Source organism: Tinamus guttatus, unplaced genomic scaffold (assembly GCF_059628265.1).
Source record: "Tinamus guttatus ecotype Peru unplaced genomic scaffold, ASM5962826v1 Tinamus_guttatus_pri_ptg000213l, whole genome shotgun sequence".
NCBI classification, from domain to species: Eukaryota; Metazoa; Chordata; class Aves; order Tinamiformes; family Tinamidae; genus Tinamus; species Tinamus guttatus.
Window position 1 is genome coordinate 5,917,272 of NW_028288747.1, and position 25,838 is coordinate 5,943,109.

Here is a 25,838-nt window from a genome sequence, read left to right on the forward strand (position 1 = left end):
TATTCAACTTCGGTAGTTCCAAAAAAAGTACTTGCATCCCTTCTGGATTAGCAAAGCGTTTGCTGCAAAGGAAGAGGCAGGAGCATCTTAAACTGGCTTTGCCACTAAGAACATGTTTGACTGCATCATCAGCTCATGGAAAGCCTTTGCATCGGCCACCAAGGGCTTTCAGGACTATCGTACCTGAACACATTCAGGTCCAGCTCTCAGCACAGCTCAGCACTTGAGTTTGGAGCTCATTCAGATACCAAAGTATCTCAAAGACAGAAAGGACATGGCAAAGCCTCCATCATCTCAATTTCAACTTTAATGAAAGGCAGATTGGCATAGTTATCAGCTAAAACCATAAACAGAGACAAATTAGATATAAACAGCACAGCTGAAGGCTGATTGAAACGTTGAAGATCAAGGGTGGTAATATGTAATTAGTCATGATTGAATCACTTAAGGCTAACTGCTGGTGCACTGAGTCCCAGAGGAAAGGGCTGTAATTTTGCAGTTTACTGGTATTTACCTTTCAAATTCAGTTCATGCAATTTCAGTTTTGACTGAGAGGTTTTACCTTTAATTAGCATTTTTGAAATAACAGATTGTTTCAAATGTTGTACAAGGTCCAAAACCTCAAAATAACTAAATAACTGCTCCCCTCTCTGGTAATGTTATGAACAGTTCAGATAAAAGCATATTTTCTGGGTCCTTGAAATTTATCTAGTATCTAATTATCTATAAATGACAGTTAATTGTGGTAAAAATTTGGCTTATATAAGCTTTTAGAGGTTACAATGTTTGGAGAACTTCCCTTAGTAAAACCTCAATTTTTAGCGGTTTTATTTAGTGAAAAGATGTGCAATTTTCTAATCTTCATGTGTTACAGTATCCATTTGGCGAACAAAAAAAAAAAACAGATTTTACTAAAGCTGGAATGATTGAGCTCTCTAAGATTTTTGTTTCTTAGTTCTAAAAATGTAACTTCAATATGCTTTATATCTTCATCTACTAAGCACGATTTCAGTTCCTGAGAAAAAATGGGAAAACATTCATAGCTAGTGAAAAAGAAAAGCAAAGTCTGAAAGAGCAAACATAAATAAGAATTATGCCATTGGTTTAACATAGGGTCTCATTAGTAGAAGTGCTTTAATTTTTTTGAATTCCCAGTCTAAGACATTGTCTGTCAAAATTGGGTCCCTGAAGACATTACAACCGACATTTCAAAAGCGGCAAATAACTTCATATTATTATTATCACCAAGCATTGTCATAATAAAGAAAAATATAAATACAGAATGAAAGGTCTCGTAAGGGAGGAAAAAAGTATACCTACAGGAGAAAGAAATAGACACTTCTGGAGAATCAGTTAACATTCTCCCATGCTCGCAAAGGATACTGTTCTGATAAAATAATTCTTTTATCCTAACTTTGCTTTATGCTTTTATTTCAAAGCTATCAATCTAAGATGTTAAAGGAGTTACTTAATTTAGAATATTTTTATATATCTTCCTTTTGCGACATGATCAAATTTCAAAAGTGCCTGAAATAAAAGTTAAATTGAAGCATCCATCATATATTATTAATCATTATCAAATGTATCATATGCAGAGCAATAGCAACATTCTCTATCTGAAGTGCTGGAAGAATTGTACCATTTACACATCTAGAAAGTGAACAGCCATTCCCATTAAAGACTGTGTAAGGAAGTAGCCAATTCATCTAGCCAGACTGGATAAAGTTATCAACTGATTGTTTTCTGGTATTCTTAGAAACTCTGAAATATTCCTTTAGCATCTAGTAAGATAGGTAAGGGAAATTCTTACTGTTTAACTACATTCACAGTGTGGTAACTGCAGAATATCCTTTATATTCTAAAAGCAGTCATAGCAACTCAATGCAATAAAATATATGCACCTCCAAAAGAAGCATCTTCGATGCTGTAGAATTGAGTCACAGGGTATGGGAGAAATCCACACTCCCCTCAGCAAGGAAGACTATTTTCCATCACTAGTCTCCTAGAGCTGCAGTTTCCTCACCTAAACAAGAGATTTCCATCTCCAAGGTGTAATATTTCAAAGTTAACTCCTGACTAACACATGGCCTTTGGGTCTGCTTGCGGGGACCTCCAATGCATTTTGAAGACTCATGGCTGGCAGAGGGACTCTATCCCAACAAGACCAGATTTTCCTCTACTCGCAGAAAATATTTCCTCAGGAAGTTTTTGTCCTCTTTGCACGTGCTTTGATAGTGTATTGTTCAACCTGAAATCCCCTCGTTGCAGTAAAGAGCAGTGCTATGGTTTTTGGATGCGCCATTCTTTTGCTGGCTATTTACAGTGTTTCAAAAGTATATATGCAAAAATACTTATGGGTCCTTATGAGAGGTTGCTGACCATTGACTAGAACTTACCTTTTTGTTGCCCGATATTCGCGGGGTCTTGGAAACATGCGGCTCTTCACTTGCAGCTTGGGGCTGGATTTTGTTGTAGTTGTTCACAACTACACACTGTTTATATAAAGTTATTTCCAACATATTGTCCACCCTTATTTTTTATCTGCCTCAGATGGCTTTTAATGGCTTCTGCTACACCTATAAAGAACGAAAAGGAGAGATAAAGTCAGTGATTTTATTCAACACACATAGCATCTCAGAAAATGAATTGTAGCACTGCATTATTATTAGATGTGAAGGTAATGATGTATTTTTCCTGCCAAACTCTTCACAGATAATAAAAATTACATGCTTGTTGCAGACACACTAATTATGTGCAGTTATTGACAAAAAAAAATTGAATCCTTTCCTAGGGTGCAGATTAGTTTGCATTGAACACTGCTTCTGGCAAGGCATTTGTGAATTTTATTTTAATTTTCTTAGTAGCAAATTAGAAATATATTTGAAAACTATTAAATTTGAAATACAGCCAGAAGCCAATGAATTAAATTGATAGTGGAGTCTACCATCTACCACTGACTATAAGGAAAGAAATTCAGCTTGCCTAACGTGAGTTCAGTGTTTCATATAACGAGAGAATCTAGAAATGACAGACAAGAGCAAGGCTGTGCCAGCTGCTGTTAAAATATATGTAACTATAATTTCTTTTCCATAGCTCTGTAAAAAGTGTCTTTGTATATACTATTTCCTCTACTATTAATAGCAAAGCAGTGACCAAGAAAAAAAGGAAAAAAAAAGGCATGGCTAGAACAGGATAGGCTTCTGTCAAGCCCAGATTTATAGAATATACATGTTTTTTCAGCTGACAAATGTTTTTCTAATTGGTTTGTCCCATATTTTTTGTCCTAGCAGGAGCTCCCTCACCTCTAGAAAGCACTCTGCTGCATGCCAGGGAAATGCCTGCCTTAAGCAGGAGCAAATCGCATGGGACTGTAGCTGGAGGGAAGGCCCTATGACTGCCCATACTAGTAACAAAAGCAGAAGCCACCTGTGTAAAGGAAGAAATACTGAAGCCCATCATATAGAGCAGAAGACAGAATAAAATCTTCATCTTTGTCCATATGGCACTGCATGATTCCTATCCCACAGGAAAAGGGGAAGATTCCCAGCCTCACAAATTCACAGGGTGCTTCTGGCCTTTTATCTGTACCCAGGCAATGGCCCAGTGCCCTCACCCAGGACTGCAGCCTCTGTCCTCAGCCCCGCACAAAAGGCAAACACCAAATCCCTCCCTGCCAAAGTAGTTCACAGTCTTCTCGCACCCTATCACTCCTATACCACTCTGCCCAACACAGTGCTGGTCTCCAGCTTTCTTCTGCTAAATGATGTTTTACAGATGATTCAAGAGTCAGTAGCCAGGTAAGGAGGGAAAGTGGCTAGAGCAGGTCGGAAGAGGTGAGAATATCCACGTTTCTGCTCCTGGTGACACTGTCTGTAGCAGGTCTGATACAGGAGAAGAGATTAAGCAGACCAGAGACCTGCCATGCCACCTGCTTGCTCCAGGGCTGTGCAGGCACGCGGCAATGCCGCAGTGGAAAAGAAGGAGCAGGATGTCCATGTTACCACAGACAAGCCTCACTTCAAGCCTCACTTCCCTCTGTTTATCTTCAATGTCAAAGAGTCTGAAAAAACTCGTTGTGTAGATCTCCCCACAACACAAACCAGACCACGCTGTGTGAGCCATGAAGAGCAACCCCAGGGAAGCCTGAGGCAGCCTGTGCTCCGGGGCGCAGGGGCTTCCTCCTGCGCTGAGGGAGCTGCCGCCCCCCAGCCCGGCTGCCGCTCCCCTGAGGCGCCATGAGGCCTGCGCCAGGGCCACCCGGGGCCTCCAGCTTCCCGCTCCGCAACGCGCGGTGGCAGAGCGAGCTCGGAGCGATCCACGTCCCCAACGACAACTCGCCCTCGTCGCTCTTAATGAACTGCCTTCTCAAAACAAAAGATAACTGTAGGCAACCAAGGTCTCTAAAAGCCTTAAGTTTAGCTACAGCAAGTTGAAGCGCGATCTTGTTTTCCCGCTCTGTTTGCAGTAGAGCTTCTACCAGCAACAACAGTCTGCAGGAGCCGCCAGCAGAAAGAACAACATTCGCCCTTGTGCTCACCCACTCGTTTAAAGGAAAAGAAATGTCTGTTGCTCCTTTCTTTGCCTTGTGCATTTATGTAAGCTCATTACTTTACTCTTCTAGTCCCTGCCGCTTCCTTCCCTCCATAAAAAACATCAATGGCAACTTCTGTAAGGCAGATCAGTCATCCTCTGCAGAAAGATTTCATTTGCAATTCCCATTATCATCTTCAGATAAAACAAGGACAAAACCCATAAGGATATATTCATTGTTAATTATACTTATTATATAAACAGATTGTCACTTAGCACGTCATTTAGATTACAAGAAAAAAATAATGAGGAAGCATTACATAGTCAATAAACAAACACACTTTAGGCTACATTACTGCAAACCACTTTCATCTACTGGGCGAGCATTAAAGGAACTGACAGTCCACAATTGAGTTAATTTCCAAATACAAATTAAACTTTGCTGTCTCTAAGTTATCCTCTGGGAGAACACAATCGGAATTTTCTAAATCATTTCTTTTCCCTTTTGTTGCTTTGAACTTTTTTCTTTAAAGGACCCAAGCATAAGGAAAAACTTCCATTATATGCAAGAGACAATGGCATGACTACAGTAAAAGCACTGCCAAAATACAAAAGGAAAAGCATGTTTAAAAGAAAAAAAAAAAAAAGCCAAGCAGCTTATTTATCTCTGTTCCATACTTCAGCGGCATTAATAGCATGTGCATATCAGTAACCAGAACTATCTGGTCTGTAGACCTTCCCTGAGCCTAATACAGAAAAGATGCTACAAAAGTGTTCACACAGCCGAGGCATGAAAAGTCAACATTCAAAAAAAATTTAAGAAAGTTGCTTTGGATAAATGCCAGTTTACATGTCCTTGTCTGTTAGTACATAGGTAGGTAGAAACTGTCCAAGCTCATCCAGGAGGAGGAGTCTTTTACAGTAGGGTTTTATAATAAGTTATATGGAGTAACATTTTTTCTAGGTAAGTACTTAGTCCAGTTTTGCCTTTTAGGTATCAGAATTGCTCATCATCACCTTGAATATAATAAGCCACCTATATAGCACTCTTGTTTGGCCACCAGCCTTCTCTGTTTATTTATAACACAAGATAATTTGCCCTTATCAGAAAGGTACTAATGAAACCAAATATTAACTCAAATCACTTTAAAACTGGAATAAATTAAAAGAGATTTGCAGTGTGACCCTGCAAACTAAAGATTCAAAAATGAATAAAGAAAAAAAAAAAGGAACTGTTAATAAATTAGGTGCTTTTACAAACCTCTTAAATGACCCTTAGAGCTACCGGGCGATGGTTTTGTTTTGTTTCCACCCCATTGTGAGACAAGATGACAGAGCCCAGATAAAAGAGCGGCAGCAAGCTCTCATGATTTGCCACATATTTATGAACTACTAAGAAAGTAGATGATAAAAGGAATTAATTCCTGATTTACATATTTTACTAATAAAGTGTTAAGGTCTTATGGAACAAACACAACAGCTGCAAATTATGTAATTATGTATCTGTATGCAAATTTGCAAACATCTCATAAATGTTGGAATACTATTTGCAATGCTAATAAAGTGCCTTTTATTGCCTCTGCATAATTCGTACATGTGATTCTGTGCCAGATGTCATTGCAGCTTGCAAAACCTTTATAGTCAGGTTAGCTGAGGTAGCACCCATTAACACAGCTCATAAAAATCCTATTTTTAATTAAATTATCTGCAGTGTCTCAATAATTTCTCATTGTCTTCCTGTGCAAATCCGCTGGATGACTTTTTTTTTCGAAGCGAATGCACAAGTGAACCACAACCTCCAAAAGCATGAAAGCCTTTCTGCCCCACCTCAGCAATGGAAAATAATAAAAGACAAGCTGGCAAGGTATGATCTAGCGAAGCCAACATCATTCATCCCAAGGAACTGTAGCAGGGAGCCAGCATAGCGTGACAGTGGAAAGACAAAGAGGGGATACTGCTTGTGACGAATTGGAAAATGTCTCAAAGAAGAATGAATATTTATTAAGATTGCAATAAATGAGAAACATCAGTGAATCTCCCCTTCGGCCTGTAACTACACTGCTTACTGAAAGCTACTAGCTGGGATCATTTTTCTTTCCTGTCATTCTATGAATAACCCAGTTTAGACGATATCTTCCACATACACCTCTTGATCTTAAGCCAAAGGACTGGGCTGGAAGGCCAAAGAAAAACAATGGTGAGAAAGAACAAATCACAACTTTATCTATTTCTCACCCTGAAAAAAGTATCTGTCACTTTGCTATTTGTGTCAGTAAAAGCCCCCACGAAGTACAAATAGAGCAACAAAACAAGTTTGTCCCTTTTTAACAACATCTCATTAAAACAAGCTTAGTAAAAACTTTACGACGCCCTTGGTTTAGTCCACTGTCCAAGCAAGGTTATAGCAGGGAAAGACGAGCAGACCTTCCCCAGGCAGCCCTGGGAGCGCAATCCCATTAAGGGCTGGGCCGGGAGCGCGTTCCCAGCGCAGGGACGGATTTATCTTCCTCAGCAGCAGGAGACTCTGCCACATTTGTTCCCTTCCTGACCAGGCTGGTCAACACACTTATTAAACACCTTGGAGTCGAGAGAGTAATAACGTTTTCTGTGGAAATTATTTTGCTCAGAGTTCAGTATGAACCATGAAATCAGACTTCTCTATAGAGCTGGGGATAAATATTATAGGTTTGCCACAGGGCTGAACCTTCCCAAATGACTGGCTGCATGGTCTCCTACACCATTTGCTGTGGGGAAGCACTTCTTGACACTGAACATAAATACATATTCAGCACAAAATATGCCTCATCTATAGCTAATCTTAGCATAAATCTGGTATTGCTGGATCAAGATCCAGTGTGTAGCCAAACAACCTCCAAAATGCAAGTTTTTCCTTTAAACATATTATCTAGTCTTTTCTTTCTATATATTCCATTTCATAGGATTTTTCCACTAAAAACAAACAAACACTAAGTCAAGTCTGGATGTCTTGGATTTGGGGACATTATCCTCATTCCAGGGGTTATTAATGTGCGAATGAACAGGTGAGGATAGGTAAATAGTTCATCCAGATATAACCTTTTGTTTTTCCTGTTTTCCTGGTAAAGTCAGATTTTATTTGCCAAATAAAATATGCCAAACTTTCATTTACACCACGGTTGAGGAAATATGAATAATTGCTCTGTCTGAATCTGTGAAGTGGAAGAGGCCAGTTTAGCAGACGCTGGGATATGAACCAAACTTTAAAAAAAAAAAAAGAGTTCAAATGGAGCTTACTTGGCCATTTTTATCTCCCACAAAAAGCAGATGAGATTGGGTACATAGATACTTTAGTATGGAAGTCACATAAGGTGAAGTAGAACCCAAGCATTTTTTTTTCATAATTTAAGAGATGAAAAAAGAAGGCACCGAGCTGAGCTCTGTGTGACTAAAAGTGAGAGATACTCCCAAGTTGTTTTTTAAAAGCTTCCAAAAATAAACTTCAGATTCAGTCAGAATTAATAGGGTCAGAATTTCCACGCCAGCCAGGGATACCAAGGGGCTGAAGAACAGAGATGTAGTGCTAATGCACAAGAACGACTTGTCTTCCTGGATATTTAGAAAAGTCAGGCATCTGGTTCTTCAACCCTTGTGCCTGCAAATTCACAGCAGTCCTCTATGGTGAGCAGGACAACTCACATCATAACCTGAGTAACAGGAGGACAGATGAATTCTATGAGAATATATTATTTGCTAGCCATCGAGTCTTTCCATATTTTTAACTGCATGATAGTTCAGCTGTGGAATTTATAGCCATATATTGCAAGGTTTTGGAAAAAAAGGACACTAAGAAGCTTAGGAAAAATCTAACACAGGCTTCCAATTTGGTTGGAATGAAGTTATGTATATTCTTTCATAAATCTGGTTCACCACTTGGTCTCTTTGTAAATCTGATGGATACTGTGACTTTCGTGGAGTACTGAAGTTTGTCAGTAGTTTCCTGCATATCTCATGGAAATTTTACATTGCTTTTGTTCAAATCAAAGTACTAAGATGAAAAACATTAATAAATGTTAATAAAAAATTAATTTTCAAGCTGAGAATATCATTTTAAAAATTTAACTATTATTTCATTTAATTCATTCCTTACTTGTGATTTTGGAATAAGACGAACTTGCAAAAAGAGACTTCATTTACCAACTTTACCATTAAAAAAAAAAAAAGTAGTTACTTTGCAAATGTATTTGACTTCAATTAGTATTACAACATATTTAGATCAAAGATAAAGACAAATATGAAGGGAAAATTTGAGCCCAAGTTATCACAAAACAAATGGTTCCTATCTCTGTGGGTATTGTCCGACCTCTAGGACAAGAGGTAATGACCGAAACTAAAACATAAATCTGAATTTGAGGAAAAACTTCTTGATTGTAAGGGTGGCAGAGCACTGGAACAGGTTGCCTGGAGAGGTTGTGGAGTCTCCTTCTCCGGAGATATTGAAAACCCACCTAGACCTAGACGTGATCCTGTGCAGAACACTCCTGGTCAGCCTGCCCGTGCAGGGGGGTTGGACTAGATGATCTCCAAAGGACCCCTCCAGCCTTCATCATTCTGTGGTTCGGTATTGATCAGAGTTGCTAGCTCCCAATAGTTCGTAATCTTACACAAGAGAATTCAGTGTTTCATTGCTTCCCTCTGTTAACAGTGTCTACACTGATGGCACCAATTAGCACCTTTGCAAACCAAGGTGAATACTACAATTAAAGTGAAAAGGGAACACAACACTAATAATAGTCAGACCTTTGTCCTCTTCTATTGCACATTTCTTTGTAGTTCCACATGACAGAAATTCTCTTCATTTTATTTCCAAGTGCTAAAGATTTAGTATTTTCCCTGAAACCTATACCCAATTATATTGCCTAAATGTGTGAGGACCACAACAGTGTGAAGCTCTGTGTATAAGAGCTATTCAACACTGGAATTCAGAAGAAATCTTGCTCTGTAATAGAGTTTAATCCAAGGTCTGGGTTTACAAATGTGATACAACCGTTTTCTCTCCCAAACAATTCTCATCAATTTGTACTTAAGTCTGCAGTACAAAAATGGGTTTGCCTCTCGTGGTTTCATTACCTGACCTTCTTACAGTTCAAGGTCAAGTAATTTTGGTCTCAAAATCCTTTGGCTCGTTAATTAAATACCATGTTGAAATCAAATCCATCATGGGACACGGGTAGAGATGATGTTTCTGTTTCATCTTTCAACTTTCTTTTAGCTTATTTTGTTCTTGAGCCCGTTCTCTGCATCATTACAAATTCCAGTCAGTCAAAATAAGACTTGGGCTTTTTTAAATGTGGTTACCACTACGTTTACTGAGTGCATTAACGTTGACATATCTTTACAATAATTATGAGAGAAAAACGAACCTCAGAATACCAACAGGCTGGTGCTGGACATCCAGAAGGGAGCGAGGAGAGGCCGGTGGCACAAGGAGAGGCTGCTGACAGCCAGGCACATCCACCCGCACACAACCCTCCCCACTCCGCTCACGGAATAAAAATCCCCTCTGACTCTCTCCAACAGAAGAGCATCCCAATAATAACAGAGTAGCAGGGCCCCAAAGCTTAGGAAGGCAGAACGGTATTTTCCCTGCCACTGAACATCGCTTTGATATCGGTAATGCGGCCTCTCTCCTCACCTGCACTGCCTCCCCCTTGCACACAGACTCGGATGCGAGACCAATTAAGCAGGAGAAAGTTCCTCTGCGGATTTACATCCCTTTTGGAAGAGGTTCGGAGGCAGCAGGAAGCCAGGGCTTTCTGGGGAATTCTGAAAACACTAAATCCCTCCCCAGATACCGTAACCAAACTATTACGAATTTCCAAAAGCTGCTCCGTGTCTTAACATAATTAGAGCAATCTTGGCATTCTGGCTTCCTACAACAGCTCTTTACCACTGCAAGCAACCTGTCTGAAAATTCAGTTCCTTGGTAGGAAGCAAAGACTGACAGCTGGTGAATAAATTTAAGATTAGTTTATTTTTATAACTGGAAAATAACTTTCTGACATCCCGGTGGTCCACAGATTGCTTCCAGGTCTTTTCTGTTTTAATGAAAGATAAAATATGACTTGGATTCATGCTCAGGCAATTTAATTTTAGCCAAATTGCAAAGAAAAGTAAATGCCAGATCTTATTCTAAACTTTAACCTTCTGAGTTACTGAGACATTTATCTTATGCAAAAATTATTGCAATAATAATAATACTTCCAAGTTTAGAACTGATTTACCAGGAAATTAATATTTGGTTTTATGAACACACTAAGCAGATGGTACCTATTGTTGAAATTATCACATAAAAGTACCTGCCTTTGAAGTTGCTTACTGTGTCATGCAGTGATGCTTTTGAAAGATTGGGGTGATAGCTTGACTTCTCTGTTTTTGTTTTTTTTTTAAACAAGTCGTTTTAGGTCTAGGGCACACAACCTAACTATGATGACTGCAGAGCTACAGGAATGTGAAAATTATGGACTTAATCATTTTCATTCACTAAAAGGAAAGAAAAGAGCATATGAATATAAAAACTGTATACAGGTGCTTGCATTCTGGTCTATCATTAGGTTCATCAAAATCAGTGGTAACCTGAAAATAAGGAATAATTTCCAACTTGAATCATGTCAGAGTTAAAGAATGCAGTGCAGACTTGTGGTCCCACTTTAGCTAACACTGAACTTCCCTTTAGTTTCTCAAAGCTTCGATTTCATCTTGAAATTGCTGCCTCGTAGCTACACAACCATGCGAGCTGGGGCGGCAGCCGGCAGAGAGCGGCTGCCGACCTCCCACAGCCTCCACATCCCGCTCCACGGCTTCCACATCCCACTTGTGTCCCATGAAGGACAGGTGACTCAGAAGAGGTCACTCAACGCCACCCGTCCATGAGGAAAGGGGCTGGAGGAGCGAGTTTTAACTACACTTCACGACAGAGTTTGACTAATTTCTATTTCTAAAAGGACAGATACAGTAACTGGACTAGGTATTTACAAGGTCATGGGCAACTCTATAACCCTCTCAGGTGACCAAAGACCAAAGAAAATCCTTGGGTATTAGACATGTAAAGTCACTTTTTTATTTCCATCACATAAAGTCATGCAGAAGGGGGAAATAAACGTTGGAGGACAACTTCACACTTCATTTAATTAAATCTTTCTTGAAAGAAATTGTCAGAGAAACTGTTGCTGAGTTTAATGGCGTCATATACACACCTGCAAATAATTTGCCCCTCTTTACACACAATAATAGTAATTTTATCAGAGATTTCCCAAACTACACACACCTTAGAACATGTTCTAAAACCATTTAAAACTCAGGTTAGTGGCCTGATTTTCAGAAAGCTGGTTCTGCCAGCCACTCTTCATCGCTTTGCTGCAGAAATATCAAAGCAACTAAATGAAAATATTTGTTCAATTTAGTCAGAATAGAAAAATAAGCTGTCTATAAGCCACTGAGTGCCCAGCAGGGTGGAAAATGAAAGTAACATAATAAGTATCTAACTCTCTAAATGGGAGCTTAATCTTAGGCACAAAGAAGCAGTCTCCTTACTCCCCATCTCCTACCCTCTGCCATTTCATCTCAGGCCAGGCTCCTCCTCAGCTAAATGGAAAGGGATTTGGATTCCATAGGTCATTTAGATGTTTTTTGGACTCTCTCTCAAATTACCAGGAAGGGAATTTAATAAGGTAAGTATGAGGCTTCTAATTTAGCTGTCTGGATTAACTGCCTGAAGTTAAGCTGGATAAATCCAAACTCGGTTTGGAAAGTCTTGGCCACACTCTTTACATCACAGAAATAAAGCCAGCAGTACTGCAGTTACACAAACATAGAAACATCCCCAGCGGACTTCTAAAACCACCGTTAATTAGAATTTGGTGGAACAAAAAAATGTGACTGTTTCTAAAAGTGATGCATTCCTTCTCGAATAAAGCCGAAAATCACGATTAAATCACTGTCCAAAAGTGTGACCACGTACCATAAGGTACCACCAGAGAAGTGATGGATGCACCTCCCAGAATCCTTGCCCGGGAAAGCTGGCTCGGAAGTGAGGAGCGGCCGATGGTGGAGCAGCACCCCGGGCAGGTTTCCGACTAAACATTCAGCTGGAGCAGCATCAGAAACGGAACCTCCAACACAGAAACCACCGCTGGAAAGTGCCTCAGTGCCTTCTTATTTTTATAGCTACGTGACCAAATACTGCATCTGGTTTGCTGAAAATGGCATGCTATTTCAATTAGACACTATGCATCTTAAACCACAAGAAGTAATATAAAAGAGGAGCCCTACAGGTTTTTAAATCAACCTGGCCTCTCATCAAGATAATTATTTGCAGAGACACTCGGCTGCAAGCAGTACCCCAGTTAGAGGCACCGAGCCTGACTTCCCTGGATGCGGTGCTATCTCCAAATTCCTGCTCTGCTTTTACTGCCCTATTTGCCAGACTGGTGGGTATCTGAGAGAAAACACCTCCCGATCGGGCTCCTCTCACTCTTGGTTATTTTGGTTCTCCTGCAGCGCTGACGGCTCGGAGCACAAACCTGACAGAGTGCACTCTTGGTTTCTGGCTCACGGCTTTTGCTCGATTCTCCCCCAGACAGTTCCCTTGCCAGCACCGCAGCAGTGAAGAGCTCTCGCTATTTAAAAGGTCCTCTCTGTAAGAAGCAATTCTACTTCTTTCCCAAGACTGTGTTGGTTTCCTGTGAGGCAATGGGCAGAATTTGCTGCTATTTTCAGTCACTGTGCATTTGGAAAACTTCACACTGTCCCAACATGCCAAGGTCTAAACATCACCCTTTTCTCACTTCGTTGGGGGAGCTACAGGGGGACATGGGCAGTAGGTTCTATACTCCAATTTCACTAATTTGTGTTGTTCCAAGAAAAAATACATACAAAATCCATTTGCTTTGAGATCAGGATCCTAGGCATGTCAGAAGAGGGACTTAACCTCTGCTGTCATTCAAGCCTGGGTGTACATGTTGTACTTCCCTATTTGTACGTAAGGAAAAATCACTATTGCTTTATCTCCTAAAAGATGGGACCCCTTTGAAAACCCAGGATTGCTGCACTAAGCAGTGAAGAGGCCTGAACGGTCCTGAGCATGTTGGGGAAAGCTTTGTCCCTGACAGCAATAGCTCAGGAATTTTACATGGGATCCCTTTATTTCTTCCCATAAATCGCACAAATCCCTGAGTGCATGTGTGCACACTAACATCAGTTGTGAAACTCCCACTGACTCCACCACAGCCTAAATTTCATACTTTAAAAAGAAAGCAAAGATTCAATCTTTCCTAGTCTATGGGAAAAGAAAGGCAAAAGAAATAGAGCAGAAAGGTGTATTTCCCTATCAGCTCCTGGAGGCAAGGTGCTTCAGAGAGGGTAATTTAGCACTGAAATTACAGTGTCTTTTCTTGGAAATATCTGTGATCTTCACCATCTGTTTCATGCGATAAAATAAAGTTGTTGATTTGATGCTGAGTCTTCTATGTCAGAATAAAGGCCAATTCCAATTTGCATCAAGCGGCAAAGAAAGAAGTAATTATAAATTATAATGAAAACAAGCACACATGCTTCTGCACATTTTAATGAAGCGCCGGTAGCTGCGCTGGTTTCACACTTGCAATCCAATTCCAATCATGCTACTCGCACGCCTGCGCTTCCAGAGGGTCGGAAAGAAGCAGGCGGGTGAAGGAAGAGCTCTAATGAGTTTCCCCACCCCACAAAAATTATCCGTCGAACTGTACAAGGCTCACTCAAATGAAAACAAATACTCAATAAAGCAGATAATGGGCTGCAATCTTACTTAATAAGATGGCCCCAAACTGCCCGGCAAAAATGCCAAAGCAACTACACATAAATGCTTATCTTTGTTAGCAAAGGAAGAAAAACAGCGATATAGTTCCAGGGATCTTCTATACAGTTTTATAGGGGTCTGAAGTACTTTAAAAATAATTAACTATTTTATGTTGTAGTTTCTGGTTTGAAGTTTTATTTCAGCTTTGAATCCCACAGTTTATGATCTAGTATCCTTGTTACCCTCTGAATCTGTCAGCATCAGCTTATATTTTCTGTGTTGAAAGAGGATACTGAAATGGTAGAATCTGGTCTCATTTTTAAAAAGGTCTAGTAATGGTTGCCTGATGACCAAAATTCAGACATGTGCACACACACATATGTGCACACACACAGTTTAGTGACAGTGTAGATTTCATGTTTTTTTTCAGAGTTTTACCCATCACCATTGGAAGGACTGTTCAAATAAGATGCTCATAAACTCTCTTTAGCTTAAGAAAGAGAAGTTTTAAAATAAATACAGTACTCGAAAGGTGTGTATGTGTGTGCACTTTTAGTGTCAGTTATCATGGAAGAGTCTAGAACGGAGAGAGAGGGCTGATATGCTTTCAACCCAAGGTGCAGGGATAGTTACAAGGGACAAACCATTCAGTCGCCTCCCTCCGTACGCCCATGTTACCCTTCACTTTCTTGTCGAGCACACGCGTGTACACCAGTACACGCAATGCGCTGCTAACAACAACTGATCTCGGGGACGGCAGCTTGTTCAAACTGAGCCAGGTTCCTCCTGGGGTGTGCGGGTGGCCGTGGGCAGGGAAGCCCCCACGGCCCTTGGCTCCCCAGCGCCGCCAGACGCGCACGGCAGGTTGGATCCTGCCCCGGCCCGGCGCTCCGCTCCGCTCACCCCGGCGGGAAGCCCTCGCTCTCCCTCCCTCACAGTGACACCCCAGTACCTCAGCACGCGCCCACGTGTCTGCTTTACTCTCTCCTTCCATTCCCTCTTGGATCTGCCACGTTAAAGGCAGAAGGCTGACTAGGAGGCTGCTATGAGGCAGCCGGGAGGTTCTCCCTTCTCACGGCAAGTCCCTGGGCGGGTTATTCCTCCATTTCATTCACCCTCCATCTAATGTTGACAGGCCAGCATAAGCGACTGCGGCATCAACCTGTCCTCTCACTTTTAGATTTTAGAACTGAACATCTATCACTTGTGCTGAATGATCCTTAAAACTGCAAAAGCAAAGTCCTGCCAGGCCTCTCAGTCGGAACAGGAGCAAAGCAGAGAGGAAACAGGAGGAGCCCCCTCGGGCTGCCCAAGGCAGCCTCTTCCACGAGCTGCCGCGTGCTGCTCCAGGGAGAAGGCTCTGCACAGGATTTCTGCCTGCAGTGTGGGAGACCACAAGCTGCAGTTTTAAGTCACCATTTAAGCCAATTTTTCACACAAAGCTAGCATCTCTGGATTCATCCTGATGATGATGATGATTCTGATATGTATGCTACTCCTGGCACTGCCAAACATCTCATCTGGAAAAACCTGTCCTCTTCCTGAAACCAGCCTTTCACACATTTCAAGGAGAAGGCAATCTATCCGTGTCGCAGCAATGAAAAACAAATGGCTGGAGCTGCTTTATTGCTGGCAATTTGAAGGGAAACAGCCCACGAGCCAGATCCCCATGCTTCCCTTGGGTTTTGCTGAATGAGTGACAAGGAGGAACAGGACAGGACGGGGCCCACATAGACCCTCCCTAATGGACATTCATACCACAGAGCCACATCTCTATGAATATGTAATAAGATTAAATAACGAGAATCTTCTCATAACTGCTGAAAATACAAATTCAGTTCCTTTCTACTTTCTCTTGTTATGAGGTGGGAAACCCATGATTACTTCCATGCATCGTAAAATTACAAGACTGAAATTGCATTCTATGGCAGCTTTTCCCCTGTCAGAAATGCTAATAACAAAAAGTCAGATCTCTATGTTGGATGACACCTACATTCAATTCTTGTCGCTGATTTATTCTGTCATCTTGACAGTTAAACGCTTTCTGCCCTAATTCTTCCTCCTGCAAAATGCAGATACTAATCTCTAATTCCAGGTAGGGTCTTTCATAAGCTGTGGCTAAAAAGTGCCATGTAATTACTTGATATTACTACTAGGCTCTTCTAATTCTCTTTTATTATGTGTCTTTTAATAATTTTGGATGTATTTTGTCAACTCTGCACAAAAGACGTCTATTTCCTTGATCTAGTTCAGCCTAACAGCCACTAATTCATGCCTCTAGAGTTTAATTTCAATATAAAGTATCACTGACAAAACTGCACTTCCCTCATTAACCAAGGACAGCTGCGAATAAATGGAAAAAAATCTGGTTATATATAAGGCTATCAGGCACTTAGCAAGCTTTCCCATTATCAGGAAAAAAAGGAGGTGTAAAAAGTGGACAAAAAATATCAACTCTGAATCCGATTCTCCGACCTGAATTCTCCGGGTGGAACTAGAGCCCAGTAGGCTACAGAAGCAAATGTACCCAAGTTTCCCCAGGTAATGTGTTGTCTTAGTCTTTGTCACTCCTAATATTTCAGCCAAGGCACAGATGGGATCTACTGGCATCAACAAAATACACCTATAGAGGAGTGAATTAAAATAGCAAGAGACCTAGAAGCCATTTTGCACACTTCTGGTCTATCCTGCAAGACTGTAAAGGAAAGAAATTTGAAAAAAACTTTCCTTTGTAAGATGGTTAAAGGAATATGATACAGAGGCGTAAAAAATGTGACAGCACAGGCTATTCCAAGGGAAGTAACATGAAATCCTATCCCCAGCTGTGATAATATTAGTACAGTGACCCATGACTACATACAAAGCAAAGTGGAAGTTGTGATCCTAATGATTAGGAAGAAAAAGGTGCTGAACCAGAAAAAAAAAAGAGCAGAAGAGAAAAAGTACTTTAAACCAAATCCAAACCCACAGGATGGATAAAGTATCTATCAACTCACTGCTATTTGTTTCTGTCATAGCTGTCAGTCAGTGACCTTAGTTGAGAGATTGGAAGCAATACTGTATGTGTCTGCTGGTAGAAACCACAGAATTGTAATTCCAGAAAGCAGTAACTTGTGAGTATGAGCGAATCAAGGGAAATGTTGTTGCTGAGACCTGAAAATGAAAACAAATGGGATGATTTTCAGTTACTCCACATGCAATCTTCCAAAACCATCATTTGTGAGATGTTCAAAAACAGACACTTTAAAAGGGACAAAATCCTCCCACAAATGTCAGTTCAAATCTCTGAATATTTTTGAAAACCATATACAATCTTCCTCACTTCAATCAGTTATTGGAGGGAGGTGGGAGGTGGGGTTGAGAGCAATGGAAAATTAGCTTCAAAATGGGTGCATGGCCTGCTATAATACACTATCTACTCTGTCCCCAGTGCAATTCATGGCAGCTTCTTGAATCATCTAAATTTTTCTTGCCGTAGTTCCCTATCAGGCAGAGAATTTGCCTGTCAGACCACAGTTTCTATGATACAGAAAAGAAGCAAACAATATTGAAGTAGGTTTAAGCTTCTTCCCTGGTCTTCCAAGCATGATTATGGGAAGCAGTTCTTTTTTTTTTTCTTCCTTTGCATATAGGGAGTGAAATCCTCATTCCTTAAAATCTGTGCCGGAGCTCTGGTTCAATTCTGTGGCACCGCAGTTTTACTCCAGCAGTTCCCACCTTCTCCAGATCTGCTGGCAGGTTGCCCTGCAGCCTGCAATCAGGGGTGCTAATCAGGGGTACTACAAATACTTAATTAAACATTGGAAGTCTCCTTTGCATCTGGTTGTTTGTTAAAACACTAACCAAACGTGAAAGTTAAGCATGACAAAACAAACTTGATGATACTTGTGGATATGAAGTGCATGATTTATGCAGTGTATTGTGCCTTGGGCAGGAATGCAAAAGGGGAACCTTTGGTAAAAGACCTGGTAAATGCAGAATTAATGGCTATGAGCTAAATTATTGCTCCACAACTAGGAGTTTTTCCTGTATTCCTGTATCTCTCCAGGAGACACTACTTCCTCCCAGGAAAGGAAGGAAAGTGCAGATCAATTGCTGCCGAGGTGGCAAGGAAATCACAGGTGACTCCTGGGTGTGGGAGCAGTGACGGGGAGAGGAGACCAGAGTCATGAGCAGAACTAGAGGAACCAGCTATGGGAGACCCTGAAGAAAGAGGGGACCCAGGGGGTCTCTGACATTCACCTCACAGAAGAAGAGAGGTTACAGAGGAGTCACAGCACCGCACAGGGAGAGCTCGGCCATGTGCCAGAAAGGGGTCACATACCACGGACAAGAAGAAGTGGTCGAGGGCCATTGGAAGGGGCAGAGCTAGGGACAGCCTGAAGAGTCTGCATTTACATTGGAGAGAGAGCATCTAACTTCCACACACTGCCCTGCCATCTCACTGAGGAGTACTGACTCCACATACAGCCCACTGCCTTCAGCGGGCTCAAGTGATCACCCTTACAATTTAACATGCAGACAGATGGACTGAGAGATCAGCTGGGACCTCTGTGATGGCCTGCTCTGACCTCCTGCACTGCACGGGCAGAGGCATACCCTGAATTCCTGTGTGAAGCACAGCACAAGCTTTAGGAAAAAAAATTACAATCGTCTAAACTGTTATATTTCCATCAAGGAAGTATTTCCTTAGGATGATTTCTACAATACTGTTGTGAGTGTAAGAAATGCTTCAGTGTCAGCAAAGCATCCACAGTGTGGCCCTGGAAATAAGGGCTATTAAACTTTACTGATCCACACTTCTTTGTGGGTTAATCCTTGGGTCAAGGGTATTTATTTTTAATATACGCACACAAGATTTTAATGCATTTAAAATTACTCATGTTCTAGGGCAAAAGAGATCTTGTAGAGGTAATTAACATTGTAAGACCCAAGTGACGATGCTGGAGGGCACGATAGCGAACAACGCGCAAGCACTACCGCAACGCACAGCCCAAACAACGCGGCGGCCGGAACAGCTTCCGTGGAAGTCTCCGAGACTGCATTTTTACGTGCAGTCTGCTAGAAAAGATAATGCAACTCACCTATGCCTGAAAATATGCTTCCAAAAGGCCTAAATAGATCTGCTAACAAATATTTTTACAAATTTATGAGTAATTCCACCCAAACTGCCTGCTGTTGGAATGACAGTGGTTTTTTTATCACACTGGAGGTGATCTCTAGGCCTCTTGGTGGTCTGCAGTGAGTCAAAACTTGGGGCCTCTGAAGTTCTTAAGTTGGCGTCAGAATAGATATCAAACAAATGAATGGACACTATTAGTATGTGCAAATAAATAACAAAATAAATTTCTGAAGGGATTATTTCAAGCTCCTTTTTGTACGACACTTTTATTTAGCCTCTGTATCAATTCAAGTTTTAGGGAAAATGGTGAAAAGCTGATCGGTGAGTATTTTATTAATAAATGCATAATCCTCTCCCCAGGCTATGAGCAGGAACATTCTCTGTATACCCTTGCAAAGAACTTATTTGCCTGAGATTGTCATCAGTGATGAAATGCTGCTGATAGCGTGTTTTCTGAGTCCCAGCATCCTTGCAAGCAAGAACAAAATCAGAAATGCTGGGGAAAATAGGCTATCCACACAAAAGACTCTGCATTAAAATGTCTGCACTGAAATGCAGAATACTACTTTCAGGAAAATGACTTTATGTTTTATTCTGGGTTTCTAAGAGAAGCTTTTGGCTTTTTGTTGCTAACTCTAAGTAAAATACATTCTGCACTGAAAGCTGAAGACAAAAAAAGGAGGAAGGATTCTGCTAAATTCAGGGGGAGAAGGCAGTGAAACAGAAGGCCAGTGCTAAATCTTGTTCATAAAAGACTGAGCAGAGCCAATGAAGGCTGGTCCAGATACCCTCCCTCATGGCCCAAGATGCACATCTCACATTCAGAGAGAGCAGCTTCCCGGCGCTCGCCAGGCACTCTGCTAGCACAGACTTTAAACACCCAATCTGGCCCCGTGCAGTAAATAGCAAGAGCAAGAGTGGAGATTACCAGAGGCACTGACACAACAAGGGGAGTTCAGAAAAACTGCACAAGCTGGAGCAGCAGCTGCAAAATGATGTGCAAAAGGAATGGGCTGGCAAGACAGAGCGGCACAACGACTCCGGAAAGTCAGGCGCCCTTTCTGGCTGTAGCAGGGATGGCTGATGGAACCGTGAGCAGTGATCAGACGTGTCGCTGCACCTCAGGCTCTCATCAGTAAAACAGAGATAATACTGGCCTGCTCCTTGTTTTTTGCAGAGGCAAATGTCTATAAGCACGTTTGCTGCATACATGGAGGCCAGGCCAGATGCTATCTTTGAACGTCTCTGTACTACAGTAATACAGAATGATAGATGTGTGATGCTTCAAAATTAAGTAAGCTTTCTCAGAGGATAACTGAAATAACATTGCAGCTATAGGCAGAACAGTCTCCTTTATTAATCTGATTTTCTGCAGAAAAGCTTAAGTTGTCCAATGCCATTCCGTGATTTTTAAAGCAAAACTGCAAAGCCACACAGATTGCAAATACATAGCAACATTCACGTTCTATGAACTCCTGCTGTCCACAAGAAGATAGGAATCCAGTTGCGTCTGCAAATTCAGTAATCGGACCAAATAAATATCTAAGAAGCAAGGCACAGCTGAATGGGGACGCTGCCTGCATTCATTTTCCAACACACTGATTATCTAGCTGAGCGCATAGTCAATAGTACAGTGATGAGTGTACTCTAAAATTTGATAAAGAACAGACTCGATTATTTTACTGCTTTCGTCAGGGACATTGGGAAAAGAGGAATTTTTCATGACGCTCTTTGGTAAGATTAGTCCCTCCGTGAGTAGTGTATGCATATAAAATGAGGTTATTTTATTACTCTTGTGTGATTTTGTGATAGCTTTTTTTACAGGAGAACCAACAAAAGAACTGCTCATTTCCAAAAGCAAAACTGCAAATGGTTAAAAAGATTGCTATACATCACAGAGCCAAGTGGTAAAATTAATTCTACCAGAATTAATTTACGTACATATAGAAAGCCACATTGCATGTCTGTCCGTCCCGGATCCGGCCTCAGCACCCCTGCAGAAGAAGACAGAAGCTAACGGTTTAGTCCGTCCCCAAACAGTGAGACCTTCTGAGCTAAACCTGCCGGGAGGTCCCGCCACGTGACTCGGTATCGCGGGAGCACGTGGGGCTCGGGCGGCCTCGGCGCTCTTGAACCTACGCGCGAGGCCGATACCAGCCTGGGAGGTCGTCTGCTGAAAAAGGAAGCGCTCTCTGCCTCCTGGCTTGACTTCTTACTCAACAGAACCGATACCCCGAGAACGGGCACCCAGGAAAGGCTCTCCTGCCCGCAGCTCACCGGGGAGCTCTTGATCGCCCGTTTCTTATCACTAGGATCACGTGAAAGCCTGAAGGATAACACATACCATGCATGTTTAAGCATATGTAAGTTTAGATGAGTCTTATTTAAGCTAAAATAAGTGAAAAACTGATTGAGATTAGAAACACAGCAAACCAAGGCTGCCACCAGGGAACTTTCAGTGAATACAGGAGCGAGTGTGGTTGTTTTTTTTTTTAACTTTTGCTCCCTGTCAATAAGTTAAACAAAGAACAGCAGCTCCTTGATACATAGCAATTCCTTAAAATGAGCGACAAAGCTGTTTACCACATGCCCTTTTATGTGGACACATTGCTGCCACATCAAAACGTGGCCAGGCTTGTGAAAGGAAGGGCGCCGGGTGGGTTTTGGCGGCAGGCATCTCCCCCAGGTAAAGCACATGGAAAGGCAGCCTCACGGGGGACCTGGGAAACAGCCTTTCAAGTCACAGTTAAAGAGACTGAACTAATCCCTCCTGATTTGCCCTCGCTCTGTGAAATTACGCAGTGGCAAGCAGATTCCGAATTTTATAATGCCCAGGATGTCAGTATCACACTCTTGCTATGTTTTATTCTGCGGTTGGGAAAAAAAAAAGCCTCCATATAAACAGAAACTGATCTATTTTCCAGGAACTGAACAGTTAAATTGGTACGTGCTTCACAACATTTTACTGTTTCCTGCTTTTTTATTGCAAGATTATTTCTAAAATGTAGGAACTAAGATTTTGATTCAGTTATTTTCTTCATGATAGCCTGAGATGCACTAATACAAAAACACTAGGTTTTTCCTCTTTATTGAGCAGCTAGTGGAAATTTTTACTACCTGATCATCATTTCCAAGCCTAGCTTGTTGCGTTGAATCACAGCACCATGGAGAAAATGTATCTAACTTTATCTGCAAAGTTCCAGACTCTTTTAACTAAAAAACACCATTCTGCTGTCTGCTAGATATAAATTTGTGCCTGTGCCCTGGAAAACACAAAGGAGCAGGGAAGATCTCAATATGCATCAACTGATAGATAACTGCCAGCGTAAACTGCCTTTCAAAAATGCAGAGGTGTGTGTTTGTTTTCTATACCTTCGCTTTGAAAGAAAAGGGAGAAGAAGAAAAGCAAAGATTTCACCACGTCCCTGAATTTTGACATTTCTCAGAGACACAGGTTTTCTTGCTTCGTGCTTTTACTCCCCAGGTTTGACAACTAAGCAGAAGTGAGGAAGGAGCAGCCTACATGGGCGGATCACTTGTTACGGCTGTATTCCCTGTCCCATGAATTTGCCTCAATTTTTTCCCTTTTCTTTTTGCATGAAACTGTGATCATTTGGATTTTCACTGGAGAGAACATCAGTGATCCCACAAGAGTGTCATCGGGGTGTTCACGTACAGTGCAGAGAACAAGAAGGTTCATCAGTGATCTACCTCAGAGGGAGCGAAGAATCTCACTTGATTTTGTCATGTTTTATGCAGCTATCCAGCTTGTTAGAAGACAGGATTGACCACAGTTAGCGGTCTGAAAGCGACTTCAGAATTCCTTCCAAGACAAACTGATTCAAAAATAGGATGGTCTTACAAAATAGCATGCATTTATCAAACTAAATCCATTTCATTACTCTCAACAAAATTCCCATCTGTGTGCCAGCAAGGGCTTTGTGCTTTGGCTTCAGTAGTGATGCTTCATGAAAAACATTTCAGACAGGACCTCCGAACTTTGGAAAGCTACTAGTATCTGTGCCGGCTACGAGAAAGCACCGCCTTCCTGCAAACACTCCATACCTCGGCACCCGCTCCTCTTTCTTTGAGGTCCTTACCAAAGGATGAAGGAGAAGGAGAAAAAAAAAGAAAAAAATGGGAGAACAAGATATGTCGCATGAGTTAATATACTCAAGTAAAACGTAGGAAAAGCCGTATTCATTAGTGTATCCAAGTACTGTTTTAAATGAACTCCATTAGCTGCTTTCTGGACACTCCTACCAAGACTTCCCTATGGGTATCAAGAGCATATTTCCCATTGACCAGCTCTACTGACCCAAATGGATGATTGAAACTATCAGCTTGGAATCAGGGCATCTCTAAGCCACAAAACTGCAGATAAATATTGAAGTAAATTTGAAATTTGGTGATTTTCATTCCTGCATCAGAATGCTATAGCAATTATTCTGATCTGGTTGATGTCATATGCCCTTACATGTGCCATGATAACAGTGTGATGTAATTCAGCGGCCAGTCCTGCCATCAACTCATATTTGGATCTCAGGTAAAATCACTGGGCTCCCTGCTTCTCCCATAATGGTTATTAGCACTTCTTTGAAAAGAAAACTAGAAATTCTTACATAAATCATTGCCAGGGAAGGCAACAGGAGGATTACACATACCTTACAACTCAAAATAAATAAAAACTCCCAAGTATATAATAAAAACCTCCCAATATACTCCTTGTATGACCATGGTCTTCATTTACTTCCCTTAGGATACAAACTGCTAGGACAAAAATGAAAGCATCTCCAGTGTCTTTTTTTAAGCTGAAGATGGCAGTAGAAGTGATGCTATGATCGCTAAGATTAAGATCTATCTTTTAAAAGAACAGATTTGTTTACATCATAGTGTTTGATGGTATCAAAAAAGAATTAAGCTAAATTTGCTGATAACAACATACTTATCTATCTTTTACACTTGCAGGCAGAACAAACTTGTATCTGAATTCATATCAAAAGACTTCAAATCACAGACATCTGCCTATCATGTTTTAACTATTTTAAATATAATTTCTTCCTAACTATTTCCGTCTTCAACTAGCGAACAACTTAACTGTTTCACTGCAGAATTTACAGAGTGTATCATTTGGATTTTAGACGGTCATACTTTGCTGAGTGGAAACTTTTATTCACCCATACCAAATCTCTGTAGATTTAGAAAAAATATATTTAGATTGAAGAAAAGTTACAGTCAAAATAATCCTGCTATTTTAAACTCTGGATTTAAAAACAAAATTCCAAGACTTCAAGAATATCCAACCAATATAAGGAGATGGAGGTGTCTGGCACAAGAGAGCCCTACTTGCTGAATACACTACATGCTGCTTTCTAGCATCCTCAGAACTCTTTAAGATTGTTTTGTTTATGTGAATTATGCCCATATCACAGATGTAATAAGAAATACAGCATATGAGACACTAGATCAACATCAGAGTTAGGAATATCTATCTTGCAGAAATGTGCAAACAGACTAGTGACCAACCACCACCTCTGCCAGTATATTCCAACCTATGAAATGGAATAAAACATCATGTAAACACAGTAATTATTTATTTTACAAAATTACTACCATGATTCCTATAATTAGAAAAAGATACATCATCTTTTCCAGCTAATAATTTTCCTCTAATTAAACAGCTATTTTAGTCTATCAGGTTTTAGGTACTTAAAACCTCTTCCTATATTTCTCCCTCTTTTAATGTTTGCAAAAATCTGAAACATGATGACAATTTAATATTTGATACTGTTCTCCTTATTAACCAAATTAAAATCTGGTTCACAGTCAGAACCAACAGAATTGCATTATTTCACATTGGTACAAAGTACATGCTAGACTACAGAATACTACTGTGCACAGGCTACACTGATGAAGTCAATCAAAATAGTTTTTAGTTCATTTCATTTTAATTTAATTAACTACAGACCATCCATAGAAGTCCTGATTCTGATCTCTAATGGTACAAATCAGAGTTTATTCTACCCAAGTCAGAGAGCTGGTGTAAAACCAGAATAAGTTAGATCATAATCAGGATACTTTAATGTTCATTATCATTCAGAGTCTTATGGCCCACAATCCAGACTGGATTAAATTTATAGCAATTTAGATTTGGGGTATTGACATCACATTCTCATATTTATAGAGATATATTTATAGTTCAGCCCTGGATATGCCCTTTGCCTGAGTATTTGAGTGAGGAAGAATAGCGTAGTCAACAAGCAAACTAATGCATAGTCTAAGCTACCTCTTCGGTCAGAAACTGTAAATCACAGCAATGAAGAGGAAAAACTAATGCCTTAAGAGATGGTAATTTTTTCCAACAAGTGAGACCAA